General features: G+C 41.8%; 1 protein-coding gene across 1 annotated transcript in view; it reads left to right on the plus strand.

Moving 5' to 3' along the window:
- C1H9orf85 (chromosome 1 C9orf85 homolog) overlaps nt 1–27,040 on the plus strand; it is a 242,269-nt gene that overhangs the window by 84,358 nt on the left and 130,871 nt on the right. The gene's annotated exons all lie outside the window — the stretch shown is intronic.

Raw genomic sequence — 27,040 nt, forward strand, 5'->3', positions numbered from 1 at the left:
AAATGAGATTTTTCCAACCCTGAAACCTGCCAGCAGAGGAAGCCTGCCCCCACACTGGAGAGCCCTCGGACTCCTCTCTGTTCATCAGTCGGGGACTGCTTTCAGTTGTAGCCAGAGTGTTATAATTCTCAGATCATCGAGTTCAGACCTCCTGGATTAAAGCTATCTCTTCTTCTGGACATGCTGCTTCACCAGTTAACCTTTCAGAGAATTTATTCCTGGGTAATTTAATCTAGCTTGCCCTTTTTTTCTTTTGTTTTGATCAGAAGTAATACCTGAAAAACCACAATACCTAGAGAGCAACACTTGCTTTCAGAGCCCCCCTGAGCTCCCAGCCAGCGTCAGCATCATTGCTCATGCTGCATTTCTGGGATGTGTAGACTCAGAATGGATAGAGAGAAAGTAATAATCAGGTTTACAGTTGTGGGGTGGCCCTAACTGCTTCAGAAGAGATCTACAGTTTTGGCATGACTTCTTGGATTGTCTGTGATGGACAGGAGAGTGTGATTAGAGGAATCAGGTCTGAAGGTCACCTTCCTGCTCAAACCCTGTACAGTAGCTACAGGGTTCACAATTGGTCTCTGTGGTGGTTGATCCATGACCATGTGCTACCGGTTGTTAACTATTTTTACTATCCATCCTCCATCCTCCATCCCTAGTGGAGGCTTTGTTGCCCTTTCTTTCTTCTGGCTACAGAGTTTAATTTCAGTGGTCATAATTTGAACCAGCCAGTGATGATTTCTCAGTCACATTATATTTACTGAATACTGGGACCTGCCTTTCTGATGATGGATATTTTTATTTTGAAATCCTGTTGGGATTTTTCTATTCTTTTATACAGTATGTCTCTCTTTCCCTCTCTCTCTCCTTTTTTTGTAAATCCCATTAAGCCAGGGGGGTGATTCAGCAATGTGTTCTATACCTGCCCTCTTAACTGGGAAGGACTTAGAAGCAGTTTTGGGAACCAAATCCTGAAAATTGTATCCATTTTTTTTTTTTTACTTTTCTAGAAGTTGATGTACTAACAACATTCACTGCTTATCCATATTGTAAGTAATGTAACAATTTATGGGATTGCTTATATTTTGAGTTAAGAAACACTGGCCCTAGGAGAACCAAATACTAGAATGTACTGTTTCCCTTGAGTGTGTGATCAAGAGTTGTGGACTGTAACTGGGGATGCCTTAGGATCACCTATGATGCTTCTTAAAGGCCCTGACACCTCACTCTTACAGGTGGTGTGTAAGCTCTTAGTCTAGCCCTCCTGGCAGGTATGTACTTTAGAAAATGGTATTGATGTTTGACAAGGAACCCAGGAAGATCTGTCTGCTTAACCACAGTTGCTAAGTCATGTCTGACTCTTTTGTGACCCTGTGGACTGTAGCCTACCAGGCTACTCTGTCCATGGGATTTCCTAGGAAAGAATCCTGGAGTGGGTTGTCCTTTCCTTCTCCAGAAGATATTCCCAACCCAGGGGTCAAACCCATGTATCCTGCATTGACAGGTGGATTCTTTATCACTGAGACACTGGGAAGCCACTTGGGGTTTTATTATTCTTAGAGTAGACTCCAGATTCCTTTCCAAGGCCCCCAGGCCCTTTATTGTGGCCTACCCATGCTGAGCCTCATCTAATAGGGTTCTTCTCTTTTCTCATGGTGTTTCAATCACACCAGCCTTTGCTATCCCCCAACCACACTAAGTTCATTCTTCCTTTAGGATCTTTGTATTAACTGCTCCTGTGTCTCCCCAGCTTTTGTCTACCCAGATCCCTCTTACTCTTCAGGTTTCAGGTCAAATATCCCTTCTTCAGAGAGGCCTTCCCTGACCTCTTTATCTGAAGTATTCTTCCCCAGAAACTATATTTCCTCATCCTGGTTTTTTCTTTTCCTAGCATTTTTCAAAATCTGTGATTTTCTCAGTTACTGAGGTTCTCATTGACTGTTGTCTCCCTAGGCTCCATGAGGGCAGGCAGACAGTTTGGTTCCCCAATGTACCCCAAGCCCTTGGCATAGCGTCTGCATATGGTGGGCCCTCCATAAATATGAAATGAAAAGAATGGATGAACTCAAAGACATGCCATTATCCTTTTGCAAATTAAATGACAAGAATTATGAGGAAGATACAGCATACAATGCATGTTTTAACATAAAACATCTTTAAAGAGATTACTGTGATGGGACTTCCCTGCTGGTCCAGTGGTTAGGGCTCTGCGATTCCACTGTGGAACACAGGTTTGACCCCTGATTGGGGAACTAAGATCTTGCAAGCCACATGGCCAAGAAAAAGAGAGAGAGAGAGATTACTGCGGTAATCCCAGGGTCTATGGCAGGAAATAGTTTCCCTTAGGCCACTAGAGGAAATGGATACTTAAGCCACTGAGTCTCATTAGATTATGGACAATAATAATTCATCATGAAAGGTCACCTTTGACTGTCTCAGTCCACCAGGGCTGTTTTATATGCGCTACTGTTGCTTTACTTTTCATTACCATGAAATAGATTTAAGTAAATTGTTAATAATTTCCTGCCTTAAAAAGTAAAAAAGAGAGAATCCATTTTATTTATTTATTTGTGATTAGAAGTAGAAGGATCTGGAGTTTGTAGGCAGAGGCACAAGAATCTTAAAGAGTTTTTGAAAAAACTCTAAAAATATTTTTTAAACTTAGTAAAGAGTTTTTTAACTGGATACATTTTTAGAGGTCACCTAGTTTAAGCTGTTTTCCTGGAAGACTCAATAGTAATGTGGAAAGACACTGGTTTATAGACTGACATTTAAGAGCCTGTGTGACCTTTGACTGATTATTTAATCTCATGGAGCCCCACTTGCCTGAACTGTAGAGAAGAATCAAATTTAGAGACTGTTACTGGTTAAATGAGACAACTTAGAAAGTGCCTAGCACATCAAAGGGACCTAATAAGTCGTAGCTATCAACAGTATTTACAGATGAGAAAACTAAGAAATGAAAAACAGTGAACTAAAATATAACTGTTATATTAATATCAAATCTGGCATTATAGACTAGTGTTCCCCTGCTGGTTTTTCTCAAACATGCTCTCCATAGAGTCACCTGGGAAGATTCAGAAAATCCTGATGTTGAGGCTCCACCCTAGGTCAGTGAGGTCAGAATCTCTGGAATTGGAACCCCAGGGTCAGTATCTTTTTCTTTTTTTAAAAAGCTCCACAGATCATTCCAACATGTGGAATACATGTTTGTTGTATTTATTAGAAGCACAAATTTCTGGACTTGATACCAAGTACGCTATATTAATTTATGAGGGCTGCCATGACAAAGTATCACAAGTGGGTGACTTAAGCAAGAGAAATTGATTTTCTCACTGTTTGGGAGCTGGAAGTCCCAGATCAAAGTGTGGAGTCAGCTGGGTTGGTTTCTTCTGAGGCTCTGAGGGAAGAACCTATTCCGAGTCTCTCTCCTTGGCTTGTTTTTTTTTTTTTAATTTATTTGGTTGCAGCAAGTGGGATCTAGTTCCCTGACCAGGGATAGAACCCAGGTCCCCTGCATTGGGAGTGAGGAGTCTTAGCCACTGGACTGCCAGGGAAGTACCCTCCTTGGCTTGTTGATGGCTATTGTCTCTCTGTCTTTGCATCATCTTCCCTCCATGGGAGTCTCTGTGTCCTAATTTTCCCGTTTTACAAGAACACCAGTCATATTGGATTAGGGCTCACCTTAGTGACCTTATTTTAATTTGATTACCTTAGTAAAGACTCTATCTCCAAATAAAGTCACCTTCTGAGGGACTTAGGGATTAAAATGTCAACATATGAATTTTAGGGGGACAGTTCAATCCATAACATTTCCTAAATCAGAATCTCCAGAGAAAAGGCCTGAAAAACCTAACATTTAGCAAGCATAGCAGAAAGGTCTGGGAACATGATCTAGGGCAGAAGAAAAATTGAAAATAATAGCAAGGGCCAGACAGGCCAAGGACTGAAGCTATGTGGTAGAAACTTCAGCTCCAGAAGAGCAGAAACTGAGATGCTGCCGTGTTGTCATTCAGGAATGAGGGACCCAAGCTGCTTGTCCTTACTGTTTGTTTGTTTTTTTTCCCAAGATGTTGAAAATTTGGATTTTTCTTTAAGTTTTCAGTAAGTGTTCTGCAGACCAAACTTTATCTGTAAGCCCGATTCAGCTGATATTTTACATAGCTTTGGGTTAGAAAAACATTGAGTTTTTACACTGGGCTCAGGAACACGACTGAGCGACTTCACTTTCACTTTTCACTTTCACGCATTGGAGAAGGCAATGGCAACCCACTCCAGTGCTCTTGCCTGGAGAATCCCAGGGACGGGGGAGCCTGGTGGGCTGCCGTCTATGGGGTCGCACAGAGTCGGACACGACTGAAGCGACTTAGCAGCTTAGCAAAAACCATTGCTGGCTCTACTGCTCAGTGGCTGGAAAAGGAGGCGAGAGGAGGGCAGGCATCATGGGGGGAGGGGGAGAAAGAGAAGACTTAGTTTGGCCCAGGTAGTCCACCATGACTGCTGCAGGTGAATCCCTTAATTAATTAATTCAGCTGTTCAATTGCCTTTGGAGAGTTTTCAGGGTATTAGCAACCAAGCTGTGCTTTAAGTCATGACTGTGAGCTTCAAGTCTCTTCCGGAGGACTGCTCTTTTCTTTGGCCTGCTATGAGTTTCTCTACTTTTATTACTCTAAGAACTCCCACTGTTTTAGTCTGATGGCTTATGTCCCCTTTTTGCTGTTGCTTCTGGAGCTATGAGTAATTCATTCTTTAAAAAAAAATTTTTTTTTCTGCCATTACAATGGGATTTAAACCAACGGTGAGTGAGTCTATGTTCTCATTCCATCCTCTCTGAAAAAAATATGAAATACAAAGACTAGTGTAATAAATCCCAGAGCCATTTAATACATAAAATGTTTCCAGGACACACCCATGTTTCCCTTCCCTGAGAAGGATCCACTATTCTGAATTCATGTTCTATCATTCCCATGTACTTCTTTATAATTTTCCCATATGTCTGTGTATTCCTAAACTATACACATGTGCACACATGTGTTTGCATACTTTATATATATACATGTATGTGCATATATTTTTTGCCTGGTTTTATACTTTATAGAAATGGTATAATATTGCACACATTTTATTTTTTTGGCCGTGGCAGGTAGCTTGTGGAATCTTACTTCCCTGATCAAGGATTGAACCCAGGCCCTCAGCAGTGGAAGCACAGAGTCCTAACCACTGGACTGCTGGGCAATTCCCACATCTTTTTATAATCTACTGTTTTTACTCTGGTTTGTTCCTTTTTACTGCTCTTAAGAGTATTTCATTTTATAAGATTTCCACAGTATAGTACTTGAAAACTTTTCAACCTGGGGAACTTCTTCAACCTGATATTTTTTGCCTTGAATTCTACTTTGTATTACTGTAGCTACAAAAGCTTTTATTTTGGTTAGTGCTATATATTTCAGTTCTTCTACTACTAGTTTTTCCAGTTTGACAATCTCAGTCTTTTAACTGGTAAATTGAGTTAATTTTTTGTGTGTGACTCCTGATGTACCCAGATTTATTTCTGAGTTATCTTTTGCCGTCTCATCCTGCTGTTTCCTATATTCCCTCCTTTTTTCTACTACTGCTTTTCTTGCTGACCCGTTAGAGCTGGTACCCAACAAGGGTCTTCCGGCCGTGTGGTTGGAGCCAGTAGAATGAGACCGAGTTTGGTTCAGAAGCAAGGCAAAGTTTTATTCCTCCCTTAAAGAATGGACACACATTAGAGTACTTGCTCTCCTGAGTGGCTGTGGGTGGGGCTACTTTATAGGGTTCTTGTCAGTGGGGAGGGGAGAGAGAGAAGGGGTGGAATTTCTGCAGATTGGGTGCAGCTGTGCTGCTCAGGCTCCAGCTCCAGGCCCAGCGTCTCTGCACACGGCCCGTTGCTGCCATGTTGGATTGAGGCGTCCTGCTCCCCTATGAGGAAGCACAGGCCCAGCCGTTTCTCACTGGGAGTGTTGGTTGCAGGGCTTCTGGACGCGGCATCCTACAAGCAAGTGAATGCTAAGCACAAAGGAAAAGGAAAAAAAAAGGTTAGACTTGACTTTATTATCCAGAATGGGCTTTGCTAGTGATACTTCCTTAAGAATTTATTTTCACTTTGACTTTGTTTCTTCTGTTTTGAATTTTATGCACTCATTTCTTTTTCTTTAGTGAATAGCTTTAATTATTTTGTCAAACAGTCAGAAATGCATAAAAAATACTGTTAATATCCTGCTACAGAAAATGTGGTCCATGAAGCAATAGCTTTGGTATCACTTGAGTGCCTGTTAGAAATGCAGACTCTTAGGCCTAGCCCAGAACTGCTGAGTCAGAATCTGCGTGTGAACAAGGCCCCAGTTGATTCATGAGCATGTTAAAGTGTGAGAAGCACTAGTTTAGTGAGAAATCATCTTTTATATTTAACAAATACTAATACTTTTGCCATAATTGCTTCATATGTTTATTTTTTCTTTAATATTTAAAAGTAAATTTCAGAAAGGAAAAGACTTGCTTTTTAAATAGTTTAATGCTGCTGCTGCTAAGTCGCTTCAGTCGTGTCACACAGTTGTGACTCTGTGTGACCCCATAAACGGCAGCCCACCAGGCTCCCCTGTCCCTGGGATTCTCCAGGCAAGAATACTGGAGTGGGTTGCCATTTCCTTCTCCAGTGCATGAAAGTGAAATTGCTCAGTCGTGTCCGACTCAGAGACCCCATGGACTGCAGCTCACCAGGCTCCTCCATCCATGGGATTCTCCAGGCAAGAGTACTGGAGTGGGGTGCCATTGCCTTCTCTGAAATAGTTTAATGGGAGTCTCTTAAAAATAAGAGACATTTCTACATATTTGCAATGTTATCATCAAAACTTAATGACATTAACTATAATTCTCTAATATGACTTAGTACTAAATTTGTATTCAGATTTCTCCAACTATTTCCAAAAGAGCTTTTGCAGTTACTTAGTGTGTACTAGGATCAAGTCTTGGTCTCTCTGTAGCTTTTTGTTTGTTTGTTTGTTTGTTTTTTGTTTTCTTCTTTTTTTTATTTTTTTATTATTATTTTTAATTTCTCTGTAGCTTTTGGTCATTATGTTTTATGTCTCTTAAGTGTGTCTGAATCTAGACTACTCCTCTCCTCCCTCCCACACTCACTTTTTCTTTTTATAACATTGTCTAGTTAAAGACAGGTCAGTTGTCTTGTAGAATGTCCTCAGTTCTGGGTTTGACTGCTTCCTTATAGTCATGTTTAACTTGTTCTTCTAGTCCCTGTATTTCTTGTAAATTACAAGTAACAGCTAAAGGCTTGATTACATTCAGGTTAAGCATTTTTGGCAAGACTATACATGATAGACAGTAAATATTGTTTACTTCCTGTTATATCATGTCAAGTTGCACATAATGTCTCATTCCATTAAAAGTGATGAGAACATTTATCATTCGATTCAGATGGGGTAAGCCTAATGCCTTCAACATAGTGTTTGGTTTTTCCTCTTGTGACTCACAAGTGACCCATGAAATATTTACTTTGCAAATATTTCATTTTCTATCAATTTTTAATGTTGTTTCACTGTTCATATCCTTTTTTTTAGTTAGGGGCTGCAAAATGGTCACTTTCTAATTTTTTATTGCTTTTATATTTACTAGCTGAAATTCTTTGATAAGGAAGAGGTTTCTTTTTAGCTAGGGCTATTGGGTTACTCTTAAGTGCAGTTCTGTTTTTTTTTTTTAATTGGAGGCTAATTACTTTACAATATTGTGGTGGTTTCTGCCATACATTCACATGAATCAGCCATGGGTGTACATGTGTTCCCCATCCTGACCCTCCCTCTCACCTCCCTCCCCATCCTATCCCTCAGGGTCATCTCAGTGCACCAGCCCTGAGCACGCTGCCTCATGCATCGAACCTGGACTGGCGATCTATTTCACATATGATAATATACATGTTTCAATGCTATTCTCTCAAATCATCCCACCCTCGCCTTCTCCCACAGAGTCCAAAAGTCTGTTCTTTACATCTGCGTCTCTTTTGCTATCTTGCATATAGGGTCATCGTTACCATCTTTCTAAATTCCATATATATGTGTGTTAATATACTGTATTGGTGTTTTTCTTTCTGCCTTACTTCACTCTGTATAATAGGCTCCAGTTTCATCCACCTCATTAGAACTGATTCAAATGCATTCTTTTTAATAGCTGAGTAATATTCCATTGTGTATATGTACCACAGCTTTCTTATCCATTTGTCTGCTGATGGGCATCTAGGTTGCTTCCGTGTCCTGGCTATTGTAAACAGTGCTGCGATGAATTAAGTGCAGTTCTTACTTCAAAGATGGTATAAAGTTTTAATTATTAACTGTTAACCCTTATAATCATAATATGCATACTTAACAAAATCTAAGTTAATCCATGTCCGCCTCCAATTTAGGGACCTTGGCATTTGTCTTACACATTATTTTTGTCAGGGTTTTAATTCTATCGTCTTTTGTTTCCACCGCCCTGCCCCCCCCTGCCACATATTAGACTTTATTATTACTGACTTATATAGTCAATCTCTATGTGTTTATATTTACCAGGATCCTAGCCTGTTTCTTTTTTTTTAATTTTAGCATTTTTAATTTAAGGACAATTGCTTTACGCTATTGCGTTGGTTTCTACCAAACATCAACATGAATCAGCCATAGGTTTTACCCATGTTCCCTCCCGCTTGTACATCCCTCCCACTCCCCTCCCCTTAGCCTGTTTATCCTCTCCTTTCTATCTTCAGCAATGTCTTAATGTTTCTCTAGTCTTTTGGTGGTAAGCAATCCAAATCTTTTCTAGAAAGGAAAAGAGATTTACTGAATATGTGGTTCTAGGTTGACTATTGCTGTCCTTAGTCCCCTTGGTCCATTCTAAGTTGCTGGTCTCCACTCTGCCTCTCAGTTCTGTGACTTCCTTTGGTGGGGTCCCTGTTTTTTGTATTCCATGCTGCCTTCCTTTGTTGTTAAAACTCCTTTACTGAAACACATACTACAGAGGCTTCTTAAGAAAAGACACCTGAGCTAAATTTTTGGTGCCCTTGCTTGTATGAAATTGTCTTTATCTTCACACTTGGCTTCCCTGGTAGTTCAGTTGGAAAAGAATCTGCCTGCAGTGCAGGAGACCCGGGTTTGATCCCTGGGTCAGGAAGATCCCCTGGAGAAGGAAATGGCAGACCACTCCAGTATTCTTGCCTGGAGAATCCCATGGACAGAGGAGCCTGGCAGGCTACAGTCCATGAGATCCCAAGAGTTGGACACTACTTAGCAACTAAACCATGACCATCACCACCACAAAATCTGGCTGGCATTATTTGTTAAATATTTGAAAGTAATTGTCCTAACACCTTTGGTGTTGCTTTTCAGAATCAAATATCCTTTTGATTCCCCATCCTTTGTTTGTGACTTGTTTTTTTCCTGTTCTACTTCCTATATTATGCCTGTTTCCTCTGGGTTCCCATTTCTATGTTTGATTTGGGCCTCTGTTTTTCCTTTTCCAGTCCTGTGGCCACTGCTGAGTTTTCCACATTTGCTGGCATAATGAGTGCAGCACTTTCACAGCATCATCTTTTAGGATTTGAACTAGCTTTTAGGATTTGAACTAGCTTTTAGGATTTGAACTAGATGGAAAAGGTCAGTTTTCATTCCAGTCCCAAAGAAAGGCAGTGCCAAAGAATGCTCAAACTACTGCACAACTGCACTCATTTCACATGCTAGTAAAGTAATGCTCAAAATTCTCCAAGCCAGGCTTCAACAGTACCTGAATTGTGTAGTTCTAGATGTTCAAGCTGGATTTAGAAAAGGCAGAGGAACCAGAAATCAAATTGCCAACATCCGCTGGATCATCAAAAAAAGCAAGAGAGGTCCAGAAAAACATCTATCTCTGCTTTATTGACTATGCCAAAGCCTTTGACTCTGTCGATCACAATAAACTGTGGAAAATTCTTAAAGAGATGGGAATACCAGACCATCTGACCTGTCTCTTGAGAAATCTGTATGCGGGTCAGGAAGCAACAGTTAGAACTGGACATGGAACAACAGACTGGTTCCAAATAGGAAAAGGAGTACGTCGAGGCTGTATATTGTCACCCTGCTTATTTGACTTATATGCAGAGTACATCATGAGAAACGCTGGGCTGGATGAAGCACAAGCTGGAATCAAGATTTCCAGGAGAATTATCAATAACCTCAGATATGCAGATGACACCTCCCTTAGGCAGAAAGCAAAGAAGAACTAAAGAGCCTCTTGATGAAAGAGGAGAGTGAAAAAGTTGCCTTGAGGCTCAACATTCAGAAAACAAAGATCATGGCATCTGGTCCCATCACTTCATGGCAAATAGATGGGGAGACAGTGGAAACAGTGAGAGACTTTATTTTGGGGGCTCCAAAATCACTGCAGATGGTGACTGCAGCCATGAAATTAAAAGATGCTTGCTCCTTGAAAGAAAAGTTATGACAAACCTAGACAGCATTAATATGCTTTTTAATAAAAGCAGAGGCATTACTTTGCCAACAAAGGACCGTCTAGTCAAAGCTATGGTTTTTCCAGTAGTCATGTATGGATGTGAGAGTTGGATTATAAAAGAAAGCTGAATGCCAAAGAGTTGGTGCTTTTGATCTGTGGTGTTGGAGAAGACTCTTGAGAGTCCCTTGGACTGCAAGGAGATCCATCCAGTCCATCCTAAAGGAAATCAGTTCTGAATATTCTTTGGAAGGACTGATGCTGAAGCTGAAACTCCAATACTTTGGCCACCTGATGTGAAGAACTGATTCATTCAAAAAGACCCTGGTGCTGGGAAAGATTGAAGGTGGGAGGAGTAAGGGGACAACAGAGGATGAGATGGTTGGATGGCATCACTGAATCAATGGATATGAGTTTTAGTAAGCTCCGGGAGTTGGTGATGGACAGGGAGGCCTGGTGTGCTGCAGTCCATGGGGTCACAAAGAGTCATACACGACTGAACAACTGAACTGAACTGAACTGTTTATTTTTTTATTCAGTTAGTTTTGGATGTGCTGGATCTTCACTGCTGCTCGTGGGTTTCTCTAGCTGTGGTGAGTGGGGGCTCCTCTTTGTTGCGGAGCACAGGCTCTAGGGGTGTGAGTTTCAGTGGTTGTGGCTCACAGGCTTAATTGCTCTGAGGCATGTGGAATCTCCCCATACCAGGGATCAAGCCGTGTCCCCTGCATTGGCAGGTGGACTCTTTATCTACTGTGCCTCTGGGGAAGTCCTCTAATTCTTTTTTTTTTTTTTTTTAATAAATTTATTTATTTTAGTTGGGGGCTAATTACTTTACAATAGTGTAATAGTTTTTGCCATACATTGACATGAATCAGCCATGGGTTTACATGTGTTCCCCTTCCTGGACCCCCCACCCACCTCCCTCCCCATCCCATCCCTCTGGGTCATCCCATTGCCCCGGCCCTGAGCCCTTGTCTCATGCATCGAACATGGAATGGTTTAAGTATTGTCTTTCTTTTAACTTGGGAGGAGAAAAGTCCAAGCAATCTTGATTTTTTAATAAGTTGACTATGCTTTCTGTGGGCAAATGTAAATTTAAGCATATTTTTGTGGGGGGCTTTTGATAGTATTGATTGTAAGGAGATATATTTCTTTATCATAAGTCTTAGAGGAGCCAACATTTTGCCCATATATACTTTCAGGCAAGCACTAGACTATGAATTAGGAGGCCTGAGTTATAATTTTTGATTCTTGCTGGGTGATCAATGGGGTATCACTTACCTCCTCTGAACTTCAGTTTGCTTATGTATAAAATTATGTTTGTTTTTCTTACTTGGCCATTATGGAATTGGGCCATTTTTCTTACTGGGCCATTATCAAATGTGATATACCAATTGTCTTCACTCATAAATCATTAGTCAAAAATTTCTTACATTCCACAAAGATCTGCAAGCATGATACTTGCTCTTCAAGATTACTTGTGGCTGAGGGTTGGTAAACAGCTGCTGCATTTTAATTTCTTGTGATTTCTTTATGTTTCTATGACCTGGTCTAGGAATGAAGGAATTGTTTCAGTTGTTTGAATCTGGATGAGAATCCCGAGGTTATAATCTATTTTATTCAGGCTTCGCATTTTTTTTTTTAAACCTGGCTTCATGAAGTTGATGTCACAAACTTGACATCAGAAATGTGACGTCAGTCCATTAATCACCTTGGGTGGACAAGACAGGCGGCCACTGCAAGTATAAAGGAAATATTAATCTAAGAGTGACTAAGGCTAAAAGTAATCCCCTTCAGAACTAGGTTAAGCAGTTTTATTTAGGGCTTAGGTAGTGAATCAGCCTGGGGAAGCTTGGACTTCCAGGGTGAGGGACTTGCGAAGTGTTTTGGGAACATGTGTATGTGTAGCTTAGTTGGAGGAGTGATTCATCCTTCTAGAAGACTCTCTCTGCATCTCTCTCTCTCGTGCTCTGTCCTCTTCTTACTCATTTTCTCTTGCTCTCACACTCTCTAAGACTGTCTTTTGCTCTTTCTCTTAGATCTGCTTGGACTCCAGTTTCTTCCTGGCATGTCCTTTAAAGATCTAGAGCAAGGGTTTTGCCTGAGACTTGACGGGTCTGGGGAAGGAAGAGGACTGGTATACCCAGGACCACTGCCAGAGGAGCTGGATCTGCATCCCTTCTAGCGCTCTTCTATCCATTACTTTGAAAGTGAAAGTGAAAATCGCTCAGTCGTGTTCCACTCTTTGTGACTCCATGGAGTGTATAGTCCATGGAATTCTCCAGGCCAGAATACTGGAGTGGTAGCCATTCCCTTCTCCAGGGGATCTTACCAACCCAGGGATCAAACCCAGGTCTCCTGCATTGCAGGCGGATTCTTTACCAGCTGACCCACAAGGGAAGCCCATCCATTACTTTATCTTGTTCTTTATTTGGAACTCAGTGATATCTACAGGGAAATGTTACTGGGTCTCTAGATGCTGAAGTCATCTCTTGTCATTCCTCAATTCCTCCTACTCTTGCTTTAGTCTATGTTTTGAAGCCTACTATGCTTTTGGAAATATTTGTGTGAAAGAAAACAGGTAGTTTTACTGGTCCTCTGTCTGTAAGGGGCACACAACCACACACACAAAAAATGGATAAGATGGGAAATAAAAGTGGTGAAGTTTAATTTTTGTTCTCAAGAGAATCATAGATGACATTAAAGGGTAAATAGTCATTGATGAGCTTCAAGGAAGAAATTTTTATGCATATTTTTCTTCAAAAACAACCCACAGTCGTGATAAGCCATGGCAACTGAAATACATACTATTAATTAAGCACAGGTTTCCAAGATAATGATCCAGAAAGAGTACAGAGAGACGGAAGAATAAATCTGTACGTTTATTGAGGTTGTATACGATCTGGAAAGCTATAGCAATGTGAAAAAATGATAAATGATTCCAAGTACATTTGGATAAATACAGCTGTTTAAGAGCAAATGCCCAACATCAGAAAAGTAGGTTGTGCTTCTGTGGGTGAAGAGATGCTATAAGCCATAACTCAGTTCACTTCTGACATTTATTAGGTGCATACCAGGACAGAGCTCAGCTCTAGGAACTGGAGAGAGCTACAAAATAAATGACACTGTTAAGGAAAAAAATAAAAATAAATGGACAGGGACGCCTGGCATGCTGCAGCCCATGGGGTGGCAGAGTCGGACTCAACTGAGTGACTGAACTGAAGGAAATAAAGACTTCCTGCTGTTTTATATGTATCATATTTGCTCAGATTAAGGAATTCTTATGTTATATTATGTTATTTTCTCACTGGTTTTGTTCCTGCTAAGACTGTGGGGTGAAACAGCTTACTGTCTCTACATGGCACGTGCCTCTGCCTTGAGAAAAGGGGCTGGGGGAGAGGCCAGATCTGTCGGAAAGCTGGAACTCCGAGGGTGTGCAGAACTCAAAGCCACGAAATATAAGCCACATTATCTGGCTGGGTTTAGTTCTGGGTTTTCCTGGGTTGTTTGGTTTGGTGTTTGTTTTCCTCCTGGGCTTTTAGTATGGTCTCTTTTCAAAGGTCTGTCCTTGTTTCTTTCACCTGTGCTTCTGAAAACACAGAAAAGGGTCTTTGATCCTTGTGAGCAGTGGTGGAAAGCACTTTCTAAAGTGTGGCCTCTGGACCAGCAGCATCAGCATCTACCTGGGAACTCATTAGTAATGCACATTCAGAGGTGCCATCCAGAGCTATTGGATCAGGAACTCTGGGGGTTCCTAATGTGATGTAATGTGTGTCTGAAGCCTTCCAGTGGATTCTGAGGCTGGATCCCTGAGAAATGAAGGGGAACAGCGCCCTCTGGAGGTCATATGTTAGAACAACTATGTGTGTGCTGTGCTGTGCTTAGTCAGTCGTGTCTGACTCTTTGTGACCCAATGGACTGTAGCCCGCCAGACTCCTCTCTCCACAGGGATTCTCCAGGCAAGAATACTGGAGTGGCTTGCCATCTCCTCCTCCAGGGGATATTCCCAACCCAGGGATCGAACCCAGGTCTCCCACATTGCAGGTGGATTCTTTACTATCTGAGACACCTGGGAAGCAATTATGGGAAAAGCTAAATCCAGGGGGAAGTGTGGGAAAAGTCCAAATTCCTAAGCCCAGCTGCCCCTCCCCACACAAAGAGATTTCTACCACAGTCAGCTTTGGAGGCTCTGGGATGATATAATTGATGAGTATTGCTGTTCTTTGTTTATAATAGTCCAGGCTCTCAAGATGGGTGAATTCTAAAATGAGTATTTACTCTTCTCTTTCCTTTTTCCAGTTCTGGTCTTCATTTCACTCCTCTATTCAAAAACCTTCAGTGCTTCTCCATTAACTAAACACTGCCCTCTGCCAGGTCTTCAGTGTTTCTGCAGCGGGTCTTGTTTCCTCCCTCACGTCTTTCCTACATGAAAAAGTTTTCTTTCCTATCTTCTGTGCTCTTGTAGTTCTGGCAATGTCAGCACAGTTTGTAACTGTCCCTGCTACAGGCTGAGCTTCTTGAGCCCAGGGACTACATTCAATTCCTTTTTATCCCCAGCATTTAGCCCAGTGCCTGGTTCACAATAGGTGATTGGAAAATGGTTTCAAAATGAATAAATGGAGTAATGTAACTCAAGGTCTAGTTATTTAGGTTGCTGTCCCCGAAGTTTCCTGTCTTTTTCCTGCTGTCCCTTTCGATGTGAAATCCCTCCCAGCCACATCTCTAGCTTTGCAAAATTCCACCCTTCCTTTAAGATTCACTCATAGTGACTGCTCAGTGAACATGAGAGAGTGAACTGTGGACAGTGGAATGTTCACTTCATCAGGCAGGGTCATCAGCTGGCAAGTTTACTAAGTCACCCTTAAGTCACTAAGTTCCCAAGGCAAGTGCATCCACAATAAAAATAGCACAAATGATAATAATAACATTCATCTATAACATTCATGGGTTATGTTAATTGAGTTCTTATCATGTGCCAAAGCTTGCAGGAAGCCTTTTATATATATTATTAAATTCTCAAATTAGCCTATGAAGAAAGTATTATTATCTGTAAAACAATAAATGAGGAAAAAGAGGCCCAGAGGGACTAAATAATTTGTCCAAAGTCATATAGCTAGAAATGTCAAAGCCAACATTAAGATCTGAGTCTGGTCAACTCCAAAGTCATCAGTCTTCATCTGGAGCTAAATAGATCACTGACAAAGTATATGGATGTTAGAGCCGTTGGTGATATGGAATCATGAATACAAAAAGACCATTAAAAACCTGAACTCACGTAACAGTCAATGAATAAATTGATATTTATTGAGCATCAACTGTGGGATGGGCATTGTTCTAGGAGCAAGAGGATACAGAGGGTGAATTAGTCAGCCAAGATCTCTGCTCTCAGGGAATTTACTTTCCAGTGGGAGGCCCTCTGGAAGAGATGACATTCAAGCAAGCCCTGGATGAGTAGGAGTAGCCTATCTGGGAAGACTCTGCTCCAGCCGAAAAGAAGGAAATGCAAAAGCCCCAAGACTAAGGAAACTGGTGGAAGAACCAGCAACCACAAACAGCTGAGGGGAACTGATTGAACTTTCTGGGCACACATATTGTCAGGGTAGGAACCAGACCCAGGCTGTGAGTAGCCCAGAATGCGGAGTTAGGAAGCACAGGGAGCCAGTTACCCTACCTGGGAAGGAGGACTGAAGAGTGTCCTTTTCTAGCTCTGAATCTTTTCCGTCTTTTCATCTGTGCCACTCACACTATTCACAGTTCCTGAAAATGAATCAAATTATATGTGACTTTGAGGCAAAGGCAAGTATCATCATTAAATAGAATCAACACTAATTTAAAAAAGCCCAGTGAAGTACATGACATATTCTAAGAAGAATTTTCTTTTTAGAGGCATCATACTGACTGGGTTCTGCACGTCGGACATCTCCCTACTTTGTTGTGTTTTCAAAGTCACTTAAGAAGAACTGAGCTACATTTTCACTGATGTTCCAATGGCAGGATCTGGTTCCCAAGGTCTGAAGGGATACATTCAGAATCAGGAGTGAGGCCCAAATGAGAGCAAATCTTTTGATAAGGACACACAATTTAAAAGCAATAATAAAACAGACTAAAATTCCATCTGCTTTTTATTATTACTATGCCTTGACAGTTACATACAAGGTCGGTGATGAAGTACATCTTTCAGGGATGAACAGTTCCCCCCTCCCCTCTGCCATGTGTTTCCAATTCCAAATCCAGTTTATGGTCCACTTTTGCTCCTTCTTTGTCCCCACACTTGATGACTTTCTTGTCCCCTGGGTCTTGTTATGGGTGCTGTGAGGAGCTTCCTCTCTTGTTTGGGGGCTCACAGCACTTTTCTCCTCAGAAGGACTTCCCCACATTTTGCTGTTTTGTCTGCTTTTGTCTAAAGTGACCCTCTAGCCAGTCATTTTTTTTCATGTTTTCTCAATGACCGTCTGACCCATTCAATACTTATTGTCTTTCATATCTCTAAAGAGGCAGGCATATGGTAACTTTGTTTTTTGGCCAAGAGAATTACATAGTCGTGTAGGTGTATAAATTCTTCAGCTCTTACTTCTCTGAATATTTTTGCATATTCCTCATTAGTCTTAAATTTGTTTCTTATGATTGTTCTCTAGCTGTCAAGTTTTAACAAATATATTATTAAATGTAATTGTGTATGTATATGTTTGATGTTGAAGGGACTATTTATGATGACTATTGTATGCTTATGTTGGATTTTTACCATATCATTTAATAACCATGAAATATGTATGGAAATGACTATGAAATCTACAGTTTAGTGCCAAGATAATTAACATTTTAGACAATAAGTTTAAGATATAATAGACCTATTGAAATCTTAGTTAAATTGGTATCTGTATTTAATCTTGCTAAAAACTCCCTGAAAATTTCTATTGCCTTTTATTTTAGGGCTTTCTAGCCTTATGAAAAGAACTGATACGGAGCTTTAAAATGGTCTATTTCATTGAATCTGTGCAGTCAACAGGTAGTATTAACATAAGTTCAGTTCAGTTCAGTCGCTCAGTTGTGTCCGACTGTGCGACCCCAAGAACCGCAGCATGCCAGGTCTCCCTGTCCATCACCAATAACATGAGTAAATTGTACGAAAACCCCAAAATTTTATGAATATTTTCTATTAGCTTATGATTATGAGGGTCTTTTGGGGTAAAGAAAGAATTTATATCTACAAGACTCAGAATCCATTAGGTTATACTTTTCTGTAGATTATTAATTTGGTTAATACTGAGAGGTAAACCACCCCTCACCCAAGTGCAGCCTGGAAGTGAGGAGAGTTATTGGCCCCAGGATCATTCCTCAGCTGATGGGGGATGGGAACCGGTGAATAAATGCTACAGCCTTCCATCCTTCAGGTGGAAAGTTCTACCTTTCAGGAGGTACCCAAAGAATCAAGATAGGACCATCCTTGGACAGTAAACACTTATGTTGGCTTTTCTTTCTTGATTTATTATTAATACTTTCCCCTCTCCTCTCCTCCTGTTTTTTATGCTCATTTCACAAATAAATGACCTGCACTCAAGTCCTAGTCTCAAGTTGTTCTTTAGGGAGAATCTGAGCTAAGATATTTGTACCAGAAATAGCCCTAGAAAACAGATGCTGGAAATGTCTTCCTGGTGGTTGGCTAGTGGTAAATGGGTGATGTTATCCTTTGGGTGCGGTAGCATCACAGTTGCTAAGGCTCTCATTGTGGTGTTTGGGTAAGGTATAAGTGAATGGGGAGGCACTGAGTTAGTTCAGAAGCTCAGCACCTGAGTTGTATGGGCAGTAGCTATTATACAGATGATGGAGTTGGCTGGATGTCTGCCTCAGAATCTTTGAAGGGAAAGAACAAATCCAGGTCAGCCAACTGTCAAGGGAAGCTGTAAGAGCCAGAAGTCTTGCTTGGCAGCATATAAAAAGTCTTGCCTCTTGCAGCTGTAGGGCAGCCTGCACTAAAAGTCAGGCCCAAGATTTAAATAAGGTGGCAGGACTGCAAAGAACACTTGTGCACAGCCTCCACGACTCACATGTGCTAAAGTCAGGGCTCCAGGATAAAGAAATTTGCAAGAATGTGTCTAAGAACCTTAAACCCCTCCCTATCTTCCTCTGAACCCACCGGACTGGCAGAAGCAACAGTCTTCTCTTGCCTGCAGACCATGCTGAGACTTCCCCTGAAGTGGCTGTGTTGCAGGATGATATTTGTTCTCAAGCTCTGACACTCCCATCCCCATTGCCTTCAGGCCAATAATTAGGGTTAGGTTTCAGCAGAACCCCAAGAGAGAAGGTTTAAAACTTATCGTGGTATAAATAGGTATTCACCCAAATAATTGTGAAGGGTGGCTAGTGTGTACTGCGTAGGACCAGAGGAGCATGTGTAGGAATGGATTTTAAGAGGATCAGGATGGGTGAAGTTGTGGAGGAACAGAATATAAAGCTAGATGGGGGAGAATGAAATGACACTGGAGCACTCTCCGTAATTTGGGATTAAATGTCTGGGCAAAGAAATGTGCAACTGGTCCCAATATGCTACTGGGATGGGAAGACTGAACATGACAGTGACCTTCAGCAATAAGGGGGAGATGCTAGAACTGATGTGGGAACAGATGGAGGAAGGAATTGGGTCAGAGAGATGGGCTTGCAGGATGGACTTATTATATAAGACCAGAGAAGCCACCTGCTGATTAGATCCTCAAAGAGGGCCCAGAAAGTACTGCTTTTATAAAAGTGATAAAGAATGTCCTAGTAAGGGGCTGGATGAAGCACAGGCTGGAATCAAGATTGCCGGTAGAAATATCAATAACCTCAGATATGCAGATGGCACCACCTTTATGGCAGAAAGTGAAGAGGAACCAAAGAATCTCTTGATGAAAGTGAAAGAGGAGAGTGAAAAAGCTGGCTTAAAACTCAACATTCAAAAAACTAAGATCATGGCATCTGGTCCCATCGCTTCATGGCAAATAGATGGGGAAACAATGGAAACAGTGACAGACTTTATTTTCTTGGGCTCCAAAATCACTGCAGATGGTGACTGCAGCCATGAAATTAAAAGACACTTGCTCCTTGGGAGAAAAGCTATGACCAACCTAGAGAGCGTATTGAAAAGCAGAGACATTACTTTGTTAACAAAGGTCCATCTAGTCAAGACTATGGTTTTTCCAGTAGTCATGTATGGATGTGAGAGTTGGACTATAAAGAAAGCTGAACGCCAAAGAATTGATGCTTTTGAACTGTGGTGTTGGAGAAGACTCTTGAGAGTCCCTTGGACTGCAAGGAGATCAAAGCAGTCCATCCTAAAGGAAATCAGTCTTGAATATTCATTGAAAGGACTGATAGTGAAGCTGAAACTCCAATACTTTGGCCACCTGATGCAAAGAACTGACTCATTGGAAAAGACCCTGATGCTGGGAAATACTGAAAGCAGGAGGAGAAGGGGACGACAGAGGATGAGATGGTTAGATGGCATCACCGACTCGATGGACATGAATTTGAGCAAGCTCTGGGAGTTGGTGATGGACAGGGAAGCATGGAGTGCTGCAGTCCATGGGGTTGCAAAGAGTCGGACATGACTGAGCAACTGAACTGACTGAGTAAGGGGCACCAAAATCACTGGAAGCTCAGAGGTGGCATCCTGGTAGGCAGGGATTGGCAATCGTATGTGCTTTTGCAAAATTAATCTACCTAGAGTCAATGGGAACAGTAAGATTTCAGGGTAACAGAGGCCAATGGCAGCACGTTAGCATCAGATGCAAAATACATATAATTATCAGAATTAACAGCAAGGGTGTATTATCAGGCAGAGCACCCTGACCTGCAAGGATCTGTAGTGATGGTTGATATACTGTGCTATTTTTAGGGCAGAGACAGTGGGTTGCCAACTGGGAAGATGCTTGACTTGTATAGCTAGAAAAAGATTGAGAATTGGTGAGCAAAAGACTGATGTCACTTCTTCACTATAAATAATCTCTCTCCCAGTTTTTGTATTTGAATGGTTCCCAGACCCAAAGCCCATAACTTCAGGGAGAGGGGAGTGGTACCTGGAGGTAGCTCTCCAGCAAGTATATACAATACACATTCCTTCAGTTCTTCCCCAAATATAAGTATACACTGAGAGAATTTGTATATGAGTCCTGTCCATGTAGATACAGGGACTGAGCTCAGAATTATAAAGGCTCCCAATTATATTCCTATTCAACTCAACTGCAGACCCCTGCAAAAACCAGATGGATTGTTGCAATAAATATGGACTATATAGACTTAAACAACGGTCCCTACAATTATAGCTGCTGTACTGTGTATGGCATCTTTATTACAGATCTGCCACTCGGTTTATGGCTATTGGTCTGAGGAATGCATTTTCTTTCAATTCTTTCAATCACCTTCCACATCTTCCACACTTTTCCACATTTTAACAATGTGGAAAAAACAGTGATACACATTCATTGACTTAGACCAAAGATATATTAACTCTCCTGATCTGTGACACAAAATAATCTGCATAAACCTTAATCATCTTGATATTTTTAGCATAATGCACTGGTCCATTATATCATTAATATAATGTTAATTGGAGATAGTGAACAGAAAATAGCAAATATTATGGATGCTTTAGACATATGTGGTCCAAAGGATGAAAGATAAATTGAAAATGATTTGGGGGCCTGCTGTATTGGTGAAGTTATTAGGGCTCCAGTTGTCTGGAGGTATGTTGGGATATCCCTTTAAGGAGAAAGCCAAATTATAGCACCTTATGCCCTCAATCACTAAGAAAGAGGCTCAGGGCTTGTGGGACCTCTATATATTTTGAACATAGCCAGTTTTGTATGGAGACCATAGCAAGAAAGGACTTTATCACAGGTTAGGGTTGCATTGCAGTTGTGCTAAATGATCCAGCAGACCAATGGTGTTAGATGTACCCATGGATATTATAAAGGATACTGTTTAGCCTCTGACAAGCTCCAATAGGAGAACCACAGGACAGACCTATAGGTTCTTGACACGATTATGCCTTCTGTGGCAGATAACCGCTCACCATAGTAAAACAAGCTCCATGAGGGCTACTGTGATATTGGAGAGATGAGGCAACCTGAGCATAGGATGCCAAGTGACTATGAGAATGAATTTGCTCACCATGGGCTGGGTGATATCATTACCAATGAATTATAAGGTGCTATCACAATCCACTGCATGATGAAAAATTGTTCATGAGTATCAGGCCCAGGCAGGTCTCGAGGTTGGTAGCATAGAATCTCTTCTTCAGTTTATGCATCTGGTGTCACAGCAGCTTCCAAATGAGCCAGTGGTAAAAGAGGACATTTCTCAGGTCTGGTTCATACATGGGTTGAATGAATATATTGGGAGAAGAAGGAAGTGAACAGTTGTCACATTATAGTCATTCAATATTGATCTTCAAGGACAGGGTGAGGGGAATCCTCTTAGTGGACACAGTTGTGGTTGGGATACTTGATTGATTTGTATGGGAAGAGAAATGGCCAGAGATATGGATATACACCTGCCTGCAATGCAGGAGACCTTGGTTCAATTCCTGGGTAGGAAAGTTTCCCTGGAGAAGGGATAGGCTACCCACTGCTGGATTCTTGGGCTTCTTTGGTGGCTCAGATGGTAAAGAATCTGCCTGCAATGCGGGAGAGCTGAGTTCGATCCCTGGGTTGGGAAGATCCCCTGGAGGAGGGGATGGCAACCCACTCCAGGATTGTGGCCTGGAGTATCCCCATGGACAGAGGAGCCTGGCAGGCTACTGCCCATGGGGCTCAAAGAGTCAGACATGACTGAACGACTAAGCACTGCACATCATGGATATATATAGGCTCCTCTGTAGGGAGCAAATAATTTGGTTAGTTGGTCATGGGCATGAAACTAGCAAGACTGAAATATTGGAGATATGTAGGTGAATCTATAAGAGTGGACACAAGGGGATCTGTTCCAGGGGAGATGCTCAATAACCAGGTGGACAGGATAACTTACTCAGTGAATATCAGCCCATCTCTCTCCCTGGCCACCTAATACTTGAGCAGTAGGTCCATATATGGAGTGGCTGTACTAATACAAATGGAGCCTCTGTATTTTTCCAATAGAATAGGCTGCCTCTCATCAAGGCTGACTTACTGGTTACTGACCTACTGCCAATGCTGTACCAAGGAATGACATTGAACCCTCAGTGGGGAATGATGCCTGAAGGATATCAACCAGCTTCTCAGGGGCAGGTTAATGACACTGGAGTTCTTCCACCTTGGAGGTGGCAACTCAGACCATGTTATTTCAATCCATATCTGGGACTTCATTCTGCTTAAGGAGAGATACAGTTGTTTTATTATAAGCATAAAGAGAATCCATGAATATCTTTGAGATATTTCTGGTTTAAGCATAATTACTGACAAACCATTTGGCCTAATTTCCTTGGATTCCCCCCTTTGGTGGACATGAGGTGGGACAGTGAGTGAGCTGTTACCATTCTCCAGGGGAAAGCCTTTAAAAAAAGATTTTGCATGGCTTCTTCATAAATAAAAATCCCAATCCCAACTTCTGCCTTAGATTCTCCTGCATATCGAAACTTCCTCTAAATTTCTAGCACTCATTACATGGGTATAATAAGAGTTTGTCTAGTCTTAAGAAAGGATTCTAGCATAAATTATAGCAACCAATGACTGGGCACCTTCTGCCTGCTAGCCACTAGACTGGGTGTTTTGCATGAAGTATTTTGCTGTCTTTCAGAACAATTGTGCAGGGCAAATATCATAATCATGACATTTTTTATGAGGGCACCATGCATTAGAGAAGTCAAATCACTTGCCTATAGCTATGCAAGTTGGTTAGTTGTGAAGCTAGGATAGAACCCAGTTGTGGTCCTCAACGATACATATAGGATTCTCACTTGAGTTTTGAATTTCAGAGTTATATAGTCCAGTGGGTCAGTTGAATTCACTACCTCCCGAGAATTACTCTCCCTCTTTTTCTTTCTCCCTATGTTTTATACCCTTTCCCCTTCTGTCAGGTTTCAAACCACCTCCACAGGCACAGTTACAGATTGTGGTTAATTAATTTGCCATGAATACCAGTTGGCATACATTTTGATAACTCAATGATTTTGCCTTGCATCACTTGGTGCAGGATATTGGACAATAAATAGGAAAGACACTTAATGGATACAGGAAAGATACTTCAGGAGATCCACGAGGAGTGACTTCAGCGTGCAGTTACCACTATTGGCCACCAGATGGCGGAGATACTCAGGGAAGCGCCGCATGGAGGCTACAGGTGAGCTGGCGGCCTGGCTGACTTGGGGCTTTCCACAGGCCCCAGAGTTGAAAGCGGAGGGGTTTGTTAACAGCGTTCTAAGCAGAGAGGGCAAGTTGTTTAGGCAAATATAATTCAGAAAGTTTTAAAATAGAATTCACTGGTGAATTTCAAAGAGGCTCACCTTGGTTCTGATGGAAAATTAATGCCAGGAAAATGAAATCTAGAAGAGTATGTGCGTGCGTGTGTGTGTGTCTGTGTGTGATTTGGAGGTGTGGCTCACTGGAAGGCATATTTTCAAAGAAACAGCATCGAAACACAAGATCAACAGTTGAACTAGAGAACAGGCTGAATACAATTATCAGGCAGGATTCAGTCAAAATGATTAGTATTTTAGTATGAATTATGCTGGATCATTGAAAAAGCAAGAGAGTTCCAGAAAAACATCTATTTCTGCTTTATTGACTATGCCAAAGCCTTTGACTGTGTGGATCACAATAAACTGTGGAAAATTCTGAAAGAGATGGGAATGCCAGATCACGTAACCTGCCTCTTGAGAAACCTGTATGCAGGTCAGGAAGCGACAGTTTGAACTGGACATGGAACAACAGACTGGTTCCAAATAGGAAAAGGAGTACGTCAAGGCTGTATATTGTCACCCTGCTTATTTAACTTATATGCAGAGTACATCATGAGAAATGCTGGGCTGGAGGAAGCACAAGCTGGAATCAAGACTTCTGGGAGAAATATCAATAACCTCAGATATGCAGATGACACCACCCTTATGGCAGAAAGCGAAGAAGAACTAAAGAGCCTCTTGATGAAAGTGAAAGAGGAGAGTGAAAAAGTTGGCTTAAAGCTCAACATTCAGAAAACTAAGATCATGGCATCTGGTCCCATTACTTCATGGCAAATAGATGGGCAAACAGTGGAAACAGTGGCTGACTTTATTTTTCTGGGCTCCAAAATCACTGCAGCTGGTGATTGCAGCCATGAAATTAAAAGACGCTTACTTCTTGGAAGGAAAGTTATGACCAACCTAGACAGCATATTAAAAAGCAGAGACATTACTTTGTCAACAAAAGTCTGTCTAGTCCAGGCTATGGTTTTTCCAGTGGTCATGTATGGATGTGAGATTTGTACTATAAAAGCAAGCTGAGCACCAAAGAATTGATGCTTTTGCACTGTGGTGTTGGAGAGGACTCTTGAGAGTCCCTTGGACTGCAAGGAGATCCAACCAGTCCATCCTAAAGGAGATTAGTCCTGGGTGTTCACTGGTAGTACTGATGTTGAAGCTGAAACTCCAGAACTTTGGCCACTTGATGTGAAGAGCTGACTCATTTGAAAAGACCCTGATGCTGGAAAGATTGAGGGCAGAAGGAGAAGGGGACGACAGAGGGTGAGATGGTTGGATGGCATCACCGACTCAATGGACATGGGTTTAGGTGAGTTGGTGATGGACAGGGTGGCCTGGCGTGCTGCAGTTCATGGGGTTGCAAAGAGTCAGACACGACTGAGCGACTGAACTGAACTGTATGTGGATTCTGCTGCAATGAGGTTCTAGAAGGGGGTTCTTAAATTTGTTTAATGCGATGGGCCTCTTTGACAGTCTGGTGAAATGTATAAATCCTGTGAAGTGAAGTGAAGTCGCTCAGTCGTGTCCGACTCTTTGCGACCCCATGGACTGTAGCCTAAATCCTGTAGTAGATAATATTTAGAAAAAATGGCCTCAACCATATTTCAGATCTCTTTTTCCAGAAGCTTAGTTCTTCCCCATCAGGAGGCAGAGTCTATGTGCTCCTCACATAAACCTGAGTGGATCTTCACAACTGCTTCAACTAATAGAGGGCAGTAGAAGTGACTCTTGTGACTTTTGAAGTTAAGTAATAAAAGTTGTTACAGCTTCCCACTGGCCACCTCTGTCTTGGGTTTCCAAGCTGCTATGTGAGGAGTCAGGCTACCTTGAAGCTGCCATATTGAGACCACATGGAAAGACACGTTGTTTTGTCTTGAGAATGGTAGATTATGCTATGAGACTGATATTCTCTTTGTCAGTAGTTTATTTAAGGCGTGTTTGCTGCAGGAATTTCACAAGCTGCTAGCATATAGGGTAATGTCTCTTAATAAGCCCATAGAGAAATAACATACTCCAAGCCAATGACAGATTAATCACACTATTGTTCTGGACAAGGGGAAAAGATACACGTAAAGTCCAAATTAAGTTGAGATGTACCTTCATACAAATGTGGTTTCTCGGGAGAGACAGCTTAACCAGTGGGAGCTGACTTTCAGATTCGAGACAGGCTAGGCTGCTCCCAGGGTTATCCCTCCAGGGACCATTGCCTGCCTTGTGCTTCTGTGAACGAGTGCTCAAGATGAGAAAAGACGTCCCTTCTTTTCCTAAGGCTGCTGTGCAGTTTAGCAGCACTGGTGACCCAGAGCACCCTGTCCATGGCACGAGCAAGGAGCTAGGTCATCAACTAAAAGTTTGTAGCTCTTTGCCGGATCAAAACTCCAGGATATTCCTCACACACTGTCGGTGTTCACAGTCTAAATGCTTCCTCGCCATAGTCCCCTGCTTCTCCGTGTGCTCTGATTGATAACCCCCCCAGCAGGACCCATCAGCAGCTGTGCTTATCAAAGACAACTGATGTGACGGCGACATCCTGACACAACTTCTAAAAGCAACTCTTTTGGGTCTTTGTCATAAACAAGTGGATTTGAAATCACATCTAACCAATACACAGCACTGGTAGAGACAGAGATGCTGAGTGAGCCCACCTGTTCTTGCCCCTGGTGGTTCAGGTCTTCCCGGACTGGGAGCTAGACTTGTAAATAGATGGTTCCAGCCCCAGCCACTTTGTTGTTGTTTTTCAGTCACCAAGTTGTGTCCAACACTTTGTGACCCCGTGGACTACAGCGCGCCAGGCCTCTCTGTCCCTCGCCATCTCCTGGAGTTTCCTGACTGTAGTTCTATGAGAACCCCTAAGGGAGACTGGCCTAGTAGAGGTCAGTCAGCAAGAACCATGAGAGATAACAATAAAATGATTGATTGTTGTTTTAAGCCACAGTTTGGTGGTGATTTGTTCCACAGCAATCGGTAACACAAACAGACCCCATTTCAGAATAATGTTTCCAAAGGCTAAAATATTGGTTTGGCCAAAAAAGTTCATTTTGGCCAGTATTTTTTCTGTAAGATGCCATGGAAAAACCAGAACAAACTTTTTGGCCAACCCAGTGGCATATATAAGATTACAAAGACATCTTGAAAGATTAAAAACCCAAT

This window comes from Giraffa tippelskirchi, chromosome 1, assembly GCF_054371585.1.
Source record: "Giraffa tippelskirchi isolate mGirTip1 chromosome 1, T2T-mGirTip1v1.2.pri, whole genome shotgun sequence".
In the NCBI taxonomy this organism is placed as follows: Eukaryota; Metazoa; Chordata; class Mammalia; order Artiodactyla; family Giraffidae; genus Giraffa; species Giraffa tippelskirchi.